The sequence below is a fragment of the Podarcis raffonei genome, chromosome 6 (assembly GCF_027172205.1).
Source record: "Podarcis raffonei isolate rPodRaf1 chromosome 6, rPodRaf1.pri, whole genome shotgun sequence".
NCBI lineage: Eukaryota > Metazoa > Chordata > Lepidosauria > Squamata > Lacertidae > Podarcis > Podarcis raffonei.
The window spans coordinates 75,776,260-75,791,714 of NC_070607.1; positions in this window are offsets into that span (position 1 = coordinate 75,776,260).

Consider the following 15,455-nt stretch of genomic DNA (forward strand, 5'->3'; position numbering starts at 1 on the left):
CACACACTTAACATGACTCAACAGTGTGATGCAGCAACAAAAAAGGCTAATGCTGTTCTTGGCTGCATCAATGAAAGTACAGTGACCTTATCAAGGGAAGGCCTGGAGTACTGTGTCCAGTTCTGGGCACCACAATTTTAAGAAGGATATTGACAAGCTGAAATGTGTGCAGAGGAGGGTAACCAAAATGATCATGGATCTGGAAAGCAAGCATTATGAGGTAAGGTGGAGGGAGTTAGGTATGTTTAGCCTGGAAAAGAGGAGGCTGAGAGGAGATATGATTTTGTTGTTTAGTCAATTAGTCGTGTCCAACTCTTAATGACCCCATGGATAAGAGCATGCCAGGCATGCCTGTCTTCCACTGCCTCCCGCAGTTTGCTCAAACTCATGTTGGTAGCTTCGAGAACACTGTCCAACCATCTCGTCCTCTGTTGTCCCCTTCTTTCCCAACATCGGGGTCTTTTCCAGGGAGTCTTCTCTTCTCATGAGGTGGCCAAAGTATTGGAGCCTCAGCTTCAGGATCTGTCCTTCCAGTGAGCACTCAGGGCTGATTTCCTTAAGAATGGAGAGGTTTGATCTTTTTGCAGTCCATGGGACTCTCAAGAGTCTCCTCCAGCGCCATAATTCAAAAGCATCAATTCTTCGGCGATCAGCCTTCTTTATGATCCAGCTCTCACTTCCATACATCACTACTGGGAAAACCATGGCTTTAACTATACGGACCTTTGTTGGCAAGGTGATGTCTCTGCTTTTTAAGATACTGTCTAGGTTTGTCATCCCTTTTCTCCCAAGAAGCAGGCGTCTTTTAATTTTGTGACTGCTGTCACCATCTGCAGTGATCATGGAGCCCAAGAAAGTAAAATTTCTCACTGCCTCCATTTCTTCCCCTTCTATTTGCCAGGAGGTGATGGGACCAGTGGCCATGATCCAGTGGAGATATGATAGCCATCTTCAAATATCTAAAGGGGTATCACATGAAAGATGGAACAAGATTGTTTTTTTCCTGCTCCGGAGGGTTGGACCCGAACCAATGGTTTCAATACAAGAAAGATGATTCTAATTAAACTTCAGGAAGAACTTTCTGATGGTAGGAGCTGTTCAACAGTGGAATGGACTCCCTCAGGAGGTTGTTACCTCTCCTTCCTTGGAGGTTTTAAGCAAAGATTGGATGGCCATCTGCCATGGATGCTTTAGTTGCTTTATAGCTAGCAGAACAAATTCTTCACAAAAGTCTACTATTATCCCAGCTAGCTTGGCCTTGGCCTACTTCTCCCATATTCATAACACCAACATAGTTGGTGTTATGAATTTTTAAAGCCCTCTGATACCACTTTAAGCAGTCATGACTTCCCCCAGAGAATTATGGGAGATGTAGTTTGTTAAGAGTGCTAGGAGACCCCAATTCTCCTCATCTGAGAGCTACAGTTTCACAAAGTGGTTTAACAACCAATCCCTCTTCTGAGAATTGTAGCTCTATGAGGGGAATAGGAAGCTTCCTAAGCACTCTCTATGCCAGGCATAGGCAAACTCGGCCCTCCAGATGTTTTGGGACTACAACTCCCATCATCCCAAGCTAACAGGACCAGCGGTCAGGGATGATGGGAATTGTAGTCTCAAAACATTTGAAGGGCCGAGTTTGCCAATGCCTGCTCTATGCCTTTAACAAACTACAGCTCCCAGAATTCTTTGGGAGAAACCATGGCTGTTTAAAGTGCTACTGTAGTGCTTTAAGTGCATGGTGCGAATGTGGCCTGTGCCTGCTTTGCTGGCCAGGTGGTTGCATTGCAGAGACATTAATCAACCACATGTGTGGTTTAAATTCTATGTCTTACTGTTAAGTAGACTTGAAAGAAGCAAGCGAGCAGAAGCTATGTATTCATTTAAAATGAAGGGGCCTCCTTTGCTTGTTAGTATGTCATCTCAAGTCAGTTCAACTGTTGGTCCTAAACACATTGTCGAGCAGCCTTTTCAAAGGAACCAAGCAGTTACCATAATTGCTTGGCAGATCCAAGACAATCTAGCAGCTAATTCTGTAATATAGCCAGTAGCTTTCAGATCTGAGACTTTGCTATTCACACTCTTGAAAAACGACAGTAGCATTGGCTGTGAATTACTCTGATGTGTCAGCTATAATATGTAATATAAGCCAAAAGTTGATTGGGATACCATTTTTTTCCTCTGAAATGAGTATGAGGAAATATTTGACACAGGCTTCATAAGTCAGTGATGGGGTGGGGGGAAAGGGGGCTAACTTAACTTGCCTGTGCTTATTTCCTGCAATGCAAGCCCAGTTTGCCAGTTTTTTCCGAGAGCAATTTCAAATTGCATACCCAAGTTTGCTCCTGAATTGAGAATATTTTATTGGACTGTGGGACAAGTTGTGCCACAGATTCTGAAAATGTACCTTACTCAATGTTGCTTAGTATCAGAGCAGCCCTCCATCCTACCTGCTGCACACCTGAGTCCTGCTATTCAAGGGACAGGCAGGGCAGCCTCCTTTGGTACCCCACTTGCTCACACAGCTCCTGTAGGGATGGACAATTCTGTTCATTTCAGTTTGAGGTTCCACATACCAAATTTCTGCGGCTCCAGAGGGTAGGACCCAAACCAATGGAGTCAGATGACAAGAAACGAGATTCCGACTAAACTTTAGGGAAAAAACTTTCTGACAGTAAGAGCTGTGGAATGGACTGCCTCAGGAGGTGTTAGACACTCCTTCTTTGGAGGTCGGATTGCCATCTGTCAAATATTCTTCAGCTGTTATTCCTGTATTGCAAGGGATTCAACCCTTGGTGTCCCTCCCAACTCTACAGCTCCATGATTTCCATATCACTTTGAGATATCTTTAATATATATATATATATATATATATATATATATATATATATGGGAATTGTAGTCTCAAAACATTTGAAGGGCCGAGTTTGCCAATGCCTGCTCTATGCCTTTAACAAACTACAGCTCCCAGAATTCTTTGGGAGAAACCATGGCTGTTTAAAGTGCTACTGTAACAAACCCTCAGAGAAGTTTGTTAGCATTTTAGTGTGCTTTATACATTTCTTTGTATACACATTTTTGCAAGCCCATAATGCATCACACTTCTGTATAATATTTTCATGAATATATGCATCTAATATGCACACTGTTTCCTAACAGGCACATTTTTGTACACAGTTCTTTGTTGGCGAATGCATCGCAAAATTCAAAGATGTGAAAATTTTGAAGGGTAGCTGCAGTTTGTTGCATATTGTTTCAGGAAACGGTGAAATCATCAATGAAAAGTTGGGCTAGAGATGTGGGACACAATATTGACTTTGCTTTATGGGTGCAATTGTGGAAAATTAATCAAATGTTTACTGCATGCTACACACTGAAGGAAAACTTCATGAAGATGATGCATAGGTGGTATTTAACGCGAAACAGATTAGCAAAGATGTCGAAATCAATAAGGGGTAACTGTTAGAAATGTAAGGAGGCAGAAGGGACATTCTACCACATGTGGTGGTCTTGCAGTATAATTAAGGACTACTGGGAAATGATTTATAATCAACTTTTAAATATGTTCAAAAAACCTTTCCCAAAAACCCAGAATCCTTTCTGTTAGGAATAATCACAACAGAAGTTACCAAAAAAAAAACAAAACCGCCAGATAAATTTGTTCCTGTATGCGACAACTGCCACACGTGTACTATTAGCACAAAAATGGAAAGCTTATAATGTACCAATAAAAGAAGAGTGGCATCTCAAACTGTTAGAATATGGGGAGTTAGCAGGTATGACCACTAGAATAAGAAACAAATGGGATAAAAGATATAAGGAAGACTGGATAATATTTATTGATTATATGAAAAATTATTATAAACAGACAATTAGCCTAGCAGGATGATAATATTTTCAGCAGCTTAAGTTAGAACCAGAGTTCACAGGAGGAGGAGAAAAGGATTGGGGAAACTAAGAAAATGCGAGAGGAAGTGGAAGATAAAAGGAACCATGGAAGGAGAGGAAGGAGAAGAAGGAAAGTCCGTCAATGACTGTATTCTTTTTTCTTTCATTGTAATTTTCATTTTCCACCACCGTTTTGGGGGGGGGTTGTTTTGTTTTTTGCTTGAATTGAAATCTATCAGAAATGCAAATTTTATTTTATTTTTAAGGAAATGTGAATTAGTGAAGGTCACCATTTCTCCTCCATCCTCACTCCCAAGCAAGGCAATATGTGCTTAAGTCAAAAAGCATATTCAGCAGTCAAACTTTTATCTCAATTCAGTGCTGGAATTGTAAATGAAAAACTATTATGTCCACTCTTTCTGGCAGGGGTGAGGAAACACAGGGCTAGGGGCCAAATATGTACCGCAGGCTTCTCTGCCTGGCCCTTGGGACTGTCCCCAGCCACTTCCCTCCTCCTCTGTCACACACCCAGGCCACACGGCTCAGCAGCCCTTCTTCATACCCCCCCCCCTGAGTGTTTTGGACTGGCTGGAATGCGGCCTTGAACTCTGATAATGCTTCTGGGTTGCCTGGATGCAAGATAGTAGGGCGGGTGAGTGCATGTAGAAATTAGCCACCTGTACAAAAATAAAATGCACATTTGTTTCTCTGCTCACCTTTGCCTCTGCCTCTGACCAACATCGTGGGTGGGCAACACAAGTGAAGCTGCATTGCTCTCCTGGCTTCTGAACGCTATGTGTTGCTGCCTCTTACTGGGAGGTGCAAAGCAGTGGTAGTTTGGCATAGTGTGGGCACTGTGGCAAGAGTGTTGGGTTGGCTGTGCCACTGTACCTGCTGAGCTCCACACTACCTTGCCCTCCTCTTGGCAGTGACACATGGTGTTGCAAATCCAATACAGCAACACAGTTGCACCCATGCTGCCCCACTGGCTGCTACTGGTTGCCCAGGTGAAAAGGGTCCTCAACACCATCATATGGCATCTTTGCCTCCCAGGGGATGATGGGTCTGGATCTTTGCAGGGCTAGGTGTTTTTCAGAGAGATGTTTTGGCTGACTTGTCTGTCAAAAAAAGAGTGAGGTGAAACTAGAAGGTGGTAAAGGTAAAGGGACCGCTGACCATTAGGTCCAGCCTTGGCCGACTCTGGGGTTGCAGTGCTCATCTCGCTTTATTGGCCGAGGGAGCCGGTGTACAGCTTCCGAATCATGTGGCCAGCATGACTAAGCCACTTCTGGTGAACCAGAGCAGCACACGGAAACACCGTTTACCTTCCCGCTGGAGCGGTACCTATTTATCTACTTGCACTTTGACGTGTTTTCGAACTGCTAGGTTGGCAGGAGCAGGGACCGAGCAACGGGAGCTCACTCCGTTGTGGGGATTCGAACCACCGACCTTCTGATTGGCAAGTCCTAGGCTCTGTGGTTGAACCCACAGCACTACCTGCGTCCCTATAGAAGGTGGAGCTGAGGTCAAATTCTGAAAGGTAGTCAAGGTAGATGTTGGAAATATAGAGGGAAATGGTTCGAATCATATTTTCAATTATGTCTGGAAACATTTGGATGCCATTTTGAACCAAGATGGCACTGGTTTCAAAACTGCAATGGGGTTTTTTTATGCCAGGTACAAGTTTGCTAGTGCTTTTGTATATAATGGATTCTTGAATTTAGGTTATAATTTCTAGTTATGGTTTGAATTGTTACAAGGTATCAAGATGTTTCTGCTCTTGTTGTACCATTTGACATTTCTGTGGGTTGTAAAATAATGTAGATGGTATACAAATTTAAAATGAAAATGAATTAAAATATAAGGAGCCCTGCTGGAGCAGACTCAAGGCCTATCTATTCCAACAGATGCCTCAGCTCCTTCCTATGACAAATCCTATTGCACTGAAAGATGAACTTTGGTAGAAGGATACTGCATTTCCTCTCCTCACTCGCACTATTCAGGCAAGATCTGCTTCTGAAGCTCAATGGAAACATCTGTACAGATGCTTAAAGCAAATGTGTGCTTTTATTAGGAACATAATCAAATATTCAATGCAGATGATATTCTTCTCTAAAACACTCCAGTCTGGGGAGAAATTAAGTGTTAGCTGTAGTTCTTGACACTCCCTGGGCTTAAAAAAAATAATGGAAAGGCTTTTTTTTAAAGCAAAATAGGGAAGAGTTGTCTTTCTGAAATGTTTGGTGCCTGTAAAGCTCCAAGAGTTCTTCCTGATTTAGTTAACATGACAAAGATAGACACATGGATAGATACACAGATTTTAATCTCCAAGTTGATAAGGTAGGTCTGGGATTGTTCCAGAGAAGAAGCTGAAGAGTAAACAAATGAAGAGATCTATGTTCCAGCATGTTCCAGCCTAGGTCCAGGAGAGGCAGAGAAGGGGGAGATCCCATTGATTTAAATTTGCCAAGAGAGAAGAGAGGAAGAGAGTGGAAACTGAGGAGTGAATGAGAAAAGCACCATTGGGAGAAGCTGGGTTGTAACTCAAGCCTCACTGACCTTTCCAAGTGGATATCCTGCCGTACTTAGCCAGCCATTTAAGGGGAAGACAAATAGCTGGTAAACCCAATCCAATAATCTCAGTTAATTGCCAGTTTGTTACGTGTATTCTCTGGGTGCAGAGTACAGAAGTGAGGTTGAGGGGGGAGAGGGAGCAGGAGGTGTCTTGTTGCAAGACAAGTCAAACTGGTCATATATGAAGCAGCAAAACTCCCCACATCAGGCCTCCAGTTTGTCAGCCTCCTGGAAAAGACATCACATTTCCATCCACATAAGTGACTGATGAGCTACCAGTGATTGTCTGGCATATTAATTTCTTTCTAACCCCATTCTTTAACTTTAGCCTCTCCCTTTCTTCCATACTTCATTCAAAAAGAACCACCTGGGAATGAGGACGTGAAAGCTTCTACCCAATTATGATCTCTCGCTTTCTCACTGCGCTTGGAAGCTGGAAAGGAGCTCAATATGTAGCCGAGGTAGATGGAATATTAGCATCAGGGAAGATTTATGTCCATGACCTTCTGGATGTAAGGTGACAGCACAGCCTCTGCTCTACTCTGGCTCATATGCATATTCATAACTCGTTTATTCATGAAATAAGTGACTGGATTAGCAATAGTTTGAAGGACGGCAAGCCTGGAGTCGAAAGGAATTCAGGTGGCTGCTTAACAGAAATTAGGAGATTGTCGTTGTCTTGAAGAGGAACCCTTTGCATGGTGAGCTTATTATTGGGAAAGCCATGCATTTTATAGGATTGAAATGGTTTGGCAATTCCCGGGCTGTCAATTGTTTTAGTGCAATACTCAGTTTTTCTTGTTGAGAAGTGATGGTTTTTCTCATCTATATTTTTGAAGAAAAGATATCCTGACACCTGCAGAAGATGGATGTGGGAGGGTTGCGAAGCTTTCAATGGCAAATAGCTGGGTGGACAGCTAACTTCTGGGAGTATTTATTTCATTAGTAGTAGTCTCACCCTTCCTCCCGAAGGAGATCATAGGAGCAAACACATTGATAATAAAACATTCTCTTCAGCCATCAAATACATGGGTAAACAGGAATGTTTTAAAATTCCTCTGGAAGGTGAATTATGAGACAGGTGCACCTCACCAGGGAGGGCCTTCCATAAATGAGGAACAAATAGTTTTTATAAAATTTTAATAACAACAAACAAGTTACAGAAAAAAGAAATGAAAGAAAAAACACTTTAAAAAAGGTAAGTTGTCACAATTACCAACAAAGTATAGGATAAGGTAAAGGTAAAGGGACCCCTGACCATTAAGTCCAGTCATGACCGACTCTGGGGTTGTGGCGTTCATCTCACTTTATTGGCCGAGGGAGGCGGCGTACAGCTTCCGGGTCATGTGGCCAGCATGACTAAGCCGCTTCTGGCAAACCAGAGCAGCACACGGAAACACCGCTTACCTTCCCACCGGAGAGGTACCTATTTATCTACTTGCACTTCAATGTGCTTTCGAACTGCTAGGTTGGCAGGAGCAGGGACCAAGCAATGGGAGCTCACCCCGTCGCGGGGATTCGAACCGCTGACTTTCTGATCGGCAAGTCCTAGGCTCTGTGGTTTAACCCACAGAGCCACCCATACAGCTATTATTGTTACTGAAACAATAATAAAACATGGGGGGGGTATTAGGGGAAGGTTGTATCTCTGGTGAGAGAAAAAGAAGAGGAGGAGTTTGGATTTGATATCCCGCTTCATCACTACCCGAAGGAGTCTCAAAGCGGCTAACAATCTCCTTTCCCTTCCTCCCCCACAACAAACACTCTGTGAGGTGAGTTGGGCTGAGAGACTTCAGAGAAGTGTGACTGGCCCAAGGTCACCCAACAGCTGCATGTAGAAGAGCGGAGACACGAACCCGGTTCACCAGATTGCGAGTCTACCACTCTTAACAACTACACCACACTGACACATCATGCTCTTTCTGGGGTAGTTTGTTGATCTTTGGTCCCCCACCCTGCACTGAGCTCTCACCTGTGGCTCCTAGAAGCTGTCAACATGTGACAGTGGCCACACCCCCAGGAATGGCTTTGACTGGCTGGCTAAACCAGGTGATGGGTCTCAAATGCTCAGCGAATTAGGCACATTGTCTGAATGCAAGGACAGGCTCCAGTGGATAGAATGGACAAGACCAATAGTGGGTCCAACGGTCAAGAAGGTGGTTTCCACATGGGCTGTAGAGGAGAGTGAGGAACAGATGGACCTCATTAACCTGAGAAGGTAGTCCATCTAGGAGAAGTAAAACTCTGATCCTAAACCTCTCCTGCCTTGTGGGGTATCTTCGGGAGAAAAAATGACTAAGGAGTAAACTCTACACAAATCCAGTTGAATGGCATCTTGTACGCTTCCTTGCAGCAATTTCCATGGCCAAGCTGGTACCAAACACATTGCTCTGCTTTCCTTTGGACCACATCAGTGAAGCCGAGAGGTGGGTCTTGTTGTCTGGGCAGCTCAGGAGTGCTGCTAACACAGTAGTTGGACTTCATCCCTGGAAGTACACTCCATTGTCTCTCAAGACAGATGGATGCCAACAATAAAATATACCAAGAGGAAAAGGGTGCGTGGTCTATAATTACAAAGGGTTGGGTTTATGACAATATAATTTATGTAATTAATAACATAAATTACACAGCAGACAGTGGGATGAATAATGTATTTTGTGGGGAAGATGGACTGCAGTGGAATGTAAGCAGCGCTGCATGAAATGAATACAGGGTGAAGCAAAACAAAAAAACCAATGCTTTCTTACATCCCTAATCCCCACTTTCTGTCACACAACTCTAATTGTTTGAGGGAAGCTAACAGCTGGGTAGAATTTGACAGAGAACGCCGATGGCAGAGTGAGATTTTTATAGTCTGTGTATATGGAAGGTGAGGGTTAAAATCAGACCAAATGTTTGGCAGTCTATGAAGAAACAAGTGATTCCAGGCCTATAACAAATCATGAAAATGGATGAAGTATAAAGAAAAGCCATCTCCTTTTCTAACTAACAGACCATGCTTTTATTCAGAACAAGGAAGCCTTCTAGCATCTCATTTACCCCAGAAAGTCTAATGTGCTTTGCAAAATAAAAATCTGGAGAAGAAATTCTGGACTCTTGGACAAAACATAATATAAATGCTACAATTTCCTAAATCCCACCTCTGTAATGCTCCGAGTAACGTCAACGGAACTGAGCCAAAGTACAGAGAGTTCAACAGAATCCACATACTTTCTTATAGTGCGTCTCTTATAGTATGACTATTTCTCCAGGCAGCAGCTACGAAGCACAACACAGCTATCTTCAAATGCTTTCTGCTGGTCTAATATAAGAACATAAGAAGAGCCCAAGGCTCTGTCTAGCTCAGTATCCTGTTTTCCTTGGTAGCCAAGTGAGAAGCCTGCATCTGGGCATGCAAACAAAAACCATTGGCTGTTTTTTGCCCACGTGCACAAAATCAGAGGAATGCTGCCTCTAGCATGGAGGTTTCATTCAGCTGCCACTTCTAATACCAGTTGATAGCCGCCTCTTGATAGGTGAAGGTTTTTTAAAAGACTGCCAGGCGTGTGATTTGAACCCACACCTCTCTTGGGAGACTAAAACACTCCTGGGGGTGGGATCAAGGCCATGCTGGGGGTGGGATTCAGGCACATAGGAAGCTGCCTTATACTGAGTCAGACTGTTTGTAGGTAGTTCAACACTGCCTACACTGACCAGCAGTAACTCTCCAGGGTTTCATTCAGGGCATGTTTTCGAGACCTAACTTGAGACACCTGGGATTGAACCTGGAAAACACTGCATGCAAAGAAGGTACTCTACCACTGAACTACACTCCCTTGAAGGCACTTTAGCTCATGCAAAAAATATGTATTTCCATAACCAGGCCTACTCTAATCGTGAATGGAACTTTAGCCAGCAGCCGTGTATGAAAGCCTACCAGAAGCTTGATGGCCTCCTCCTTGTTTTTCCATGCCTAGACAGGCAGATACAATGGAAGGTTTACCAAGTCTGATAAGGAAAAGTTGAAGGAGTTGGGTATGTTTAGCCTAGAGAAGAGGCAATTAAGAGGTAACATGATATCCATCTTTAAATGTTTGATGGGCTGTCGTAGATGATGTGAAACTCATTTGTTCTCTGTTTCTACAGAGGGGAGGACCTGAACAAATAACATCAAATTCCAACAAAGGGGTTTCAAATTAACTTTCTAGTGGTATGAGTTATTCACCACAAGGAGAGTGTACCTTGGAAGTTGGTGGACTTCATTAGGGGGTTTTGAAGCAGAAGTTAGATGACAAATTGGAGACTTGCAGCACTGGATTTTCCAAACTGGCAGGTGATGCAACTAGAAGACCTTAGAGGGACTTCCATTTTCTCTTACTCTAAGTCCATTTTGAACCTCCATCCATTGCTGATAGGCTGCATTGGGCTTCATGGACCACAAGCTGTGCAGACACTGTATGTGAGCCTTCCTTTACCCAAGTACTACAGGAGACAAAAATAATGCTTATTATGCACCAAACCAGGGACGCGGGTGGCGCTGTGGGTTAAACCACAGAGCCTAGGACTTGCTGATCAGAAGGTCGACAGCTTGAATCCCCACGACGGGGTGAGCTCCCGTTGCTCAGTCCAAGCTCCGGCCAACCTAGCAGTTCGAAAGCATGTCAAAGTGCAAGTAAATAAATAGGTACCGCTCTGGTGGGAAGGTAAACGGTGTTTCCAATGCGCTGCTCTGGTTTGCCAGAAGCGGCTTAGTCATGTTGGCCACATGACTCGGAAGCTGTACACCGGCTTCCTCGGCCAATAAAGCGAGATGAGCACCGCAACCCCAGAGTTGGCCACAACTGGACATAATGGTCAGGGGTCCCTTTACCTTTATGCACCAAACCAGTCCACTCATAGGATGGAAGTAGGGCTTCCCATCTCAGGCAGCAAAATATTGGGGTGACAAATGTTGGACAAAATTTGCCTGAAATATGGTGCTTTGTGGTCCTACCTCTCTTTCTTCTCTACTGTGGTGAGATGTATGCATGCTACTCAGATATATACGATCTTGGAATTTCCATTTAGCAAATGAGAAAGAAGTATAGACAAGTCTTCCCCAACCTGGCAACCTCCAGATGTTGTTGGACCACGTCTTGCCAAATGCAAGGTGGTTGTTTTAAAAATGATTCAGAAGCAATACAAAACACAAGTTAGTGAGAAGATTTTACTCCTAAACAACAAGCAATATATACATACCAGACATGCACTTCTATTTGCCACTTGGAAGCTCACACGAAGTGGTGAAGTGACTCCCCCAGGTAGCCTTACTGTGGATTGCACAGCCCTGTGGCTGACCAATCCATACACAAGCTTCTAAATCACAAACCATCTGATATTATAGGTAGCCACCTTCTCCCAAGGCCTCCCTTCCCAATAACAATTTCCAACATTAAAGAGGGTTCCCTGCACTAACCTCCCAGACTGATTAAGGCAGCGGGGGGGGGGGGCCTTCACTTCCTCACAACTGATTAGGACATCAGAGAAAGTTCTCACACCTTCAAAAACTTAACAGCTGCCAGGGAGGGGGAAGGAACAGAGGCAGGAAGGGTAACCATGTTAGAATCACTACCTCCTTGATATACAACTGGTCTTCCGGTTGGTTTTCTCATACAGACTACAACTTCCATGAGCCCCAGCCAATATGGCCAATGATCATGGAAGATGAAAATTGTATTCCAAAACATCTGGAAGCCACCAGGTTGGGGAAGGTTAAACTAGACTCCTTCACTTATTCTGAAATCAAAGCTTTCTATGTGGGAGAACAAAAATATACCCCTCACCTACAATCTGAAGTGGTAAAATCCAGAATTTGACCATCTCCTTCTGAGCCATACACAGAACAAGTGTGATTTTCATGTGTGCTAGCCCATTCCAACAATCAGAGCACAGTTCTTTGTAGCCATTTAGGTTTGAATTGGTCTGGATTCAAACCTCAACATTAAACTGGATGAAATAATATTGGAAAGCAGAATCTCTCTATGCTTGCGCCCTTGAAATTCCACTGCATCGTGTTATGAAAGTTGTAAAAGATAATATTTGTATAAATTAAAGCTATTGGATACTTATGGTATTTCAATTGCTGCTTCATTAAGTTGTCCTCCATCCCTGAACATCCACAGATCTATTCCCTAGCATTTTTCTATTTTAGATTTAATCTACACAGCTACCAAGTGAGAAAGGGGCTGAGAAAAGGGAATTACCACTTTAAATTGAATGTGGGAAGAAAATATAACAATGGTGAAGCTCCTGCTGAACCAAATGCAATCTATTACAGAAGTTTTAGATTTCAAAATGGTTACCAGGACTTTCCTACGCCCATTAACTCCCCAGACAGGTTGGCATGGTATTTTTAAAGCTGTTTTCTACCGGTTTGCAATGTCACTGCTGCCCTTCAGTTTTGAATCAAGGCAGGGGAGGAGCAAGCTTTGACTCCAAGATGGTTTTCAAGGGATCACAGCCAATCAGCTTCAGGCTTTGCAGAAACTGGGAGCCTAATGAGATGGAACCGAAACCATTAGGCCTCTGGCCTATGTTGTGACCATATAGTTCCTGCAAGATGTAAACAGACAACTTGGGACCATTTTACCTGCAAGATTGCCTTACCCCATATATGAGAGATGCTGGTGCTGCCTAGAAGCTATGCCTTCAGATTAGAAGAAAGGGTAACAACAGGAAGATTTAAAGGAACTATTGGAAACACAAGGCAGTAGAGATATAAGATGATCAGAGCCCCACCGAACTTGAAGCATGGCAAGTCCCAATAAAAATTTATAATTTGGCAGAATATTCAGACTATATGATATGTATTTGTATAATTTGGAATATTTAATGTGATTTGATTGGATTGTTAAAATGGAAAAATTAATAAAAAATATTTTTAAAAAAAAAAAAGAAGAAGAAGCTATGCCTTCAGATCACCAAGTTCTTGCCAGAATCAAGTGATTTCATTTCTTATTGCTTTAATCTCTGTATGTCTGCAGGATGGAGGGGATGAAAGAGGGTTATGATTTCTTCAGGTTTCCTTTTTCTTTTCTTTTTTCTTTTTCAAGATTCTTTTATTTCAAGATTCAAAGTTACATTGTATCACTCCACAGTTATAATCCTTATTCTATAATGCTAATGACTTCCCACTCACCCATCCTCGATGTTTATAATCACAATTACATACAATTGTTTTGTTGTTGTTGTTATTTTAGGGACACATTCCAGACAGGCAACAACACTCAAGGGTGATACAAAGTAAAGTGGTCTGGGGAAAGAGAGGGTATAGCTGATGCAGAAATGTAACCAGCAGAGAGTCTGAAGGGCCAGATGTAGAGGACTGGAGGGCCGCATATCTGCCGCCACCCCCCTCTGAGCCTGAACTTCCCCATCCCTGCTTAAAATTGGCTTCCCCAATTTTAGAAAGAAGGCCTTGGCCTGTGAAAAAGTTAGCAAACAAGGGGAAGTGAACTCTTTGCTATTTTAACTGTTCACACAGAGGGCAACTTAGCACTGTAAGAGAACATAAGAAATTCCGGCCTGAGGAACTCAGAGGGAAAAGCAAATACAATATGGAAGAAACAAAACCTTGCAGTACCAGAGCAAGGGAGGGGAAATAAAGCAATTAAAGACATCAGCTGAGACTACAAGGAATCCCATTAATTCAACAGGCCCAGCAGTTAATTAACAGAGAAGCATCATCTTCATCAAGCCATCCCAACACTAAGCATCTCTTTATTTGCAAAGGGTACAGCCATTCCATTAACCACGGTAGCTCAACAAAACCCAGGCTGCTCCTGAAATGAAGCTGTTGAGTTGTTAGTTCAGAAGAGAAACAAACACACCCTTTCCTCGGGGGCTAAAGATTTTTTTGGCTAAAAGGCTCTTTCCGCTCTGCCATGCAGTACGTACAGCATGGGTGGGGCAAAGCAGAGGCAGATAGTGGTTGCAATTTAATTAACCCCATCCTGTTGGTTGGATCGTCTGTCTTCAGTCCTTGACAGATCAGTGCCTCCCGGATGATTTTGAAAGGCTGGCTGGGCATTGCACAACTCCCTGTTAATTTGGCATCTGGACTAGGTGAATGAAGCTGTATCAAACTCGGTGGCACAGCCACTGCTCAGGATGCAAAAAAGGTCTCAGGTTCAAGCCCTGGCATCTCTAGGTAGAGCTGGCCTGGAGAACTGCCTCCAGTCAGTGTATACCAGGGGTCAGCTACCTTTTTCAGCCGTGAGCTGGTCCACTGTCCCTCAGACCATGTGGTGGGCCAGACTATATTTTGGAAAAAAATAATGAACAAATTCCTAGGCCCCACAAATAATCCAGAGATGCATTTTAAATAAAAGGACACATTCTACTCATATAAAAACACATGGATTCCCAGACTGTCCGTGGGCTGGATTGAGAAGGCGATTGGGCCGCATCCGGCCCCCAGGCCTTAGGTTGCCTACCCCTGAGGTATACAATACTGAGGTAGATTGGCCAATGGTCTGACACAGTATAACACAGCTTCTGAGATAAGTGAGAAAAATCGTAATATCGCAGGAAGTAGATATATTTGTCCAAAATTTAAATATGTATGTTTGTGTATGTGTGTAAGTGTGTGTATTTGTCCAAAAGTGAAGACTAAAAGATTGTCTTCACATTATGCTCTGGGCTCAATTTAGGGACTATTATAATTGTTATTGTTGTTGTTATTTATTGAATTTATATACCGCCCTGTACCCAGAGGTCTCAAGCGGTTCACAGAACAACTTAGAGTTGACTACACAGAGTTGCCAACTTCCTTCTGAATAGGGCTTTTGTTGGGGTTTTTAAAACAATTTTACCACATCTCAAAATTGATCAGGGGAAAGTTTTTCCAGGCATACTTAGTTAAAAGTAAACTTCTTTTTTTTAAAAAAAAGTTTGCTTTTTACTATGATTCAACAGCATTTCTACTTGTAAAGGTGAACCATGGCAGCAGAGAACCTGGCCTAGCCATTTTGTTGGAA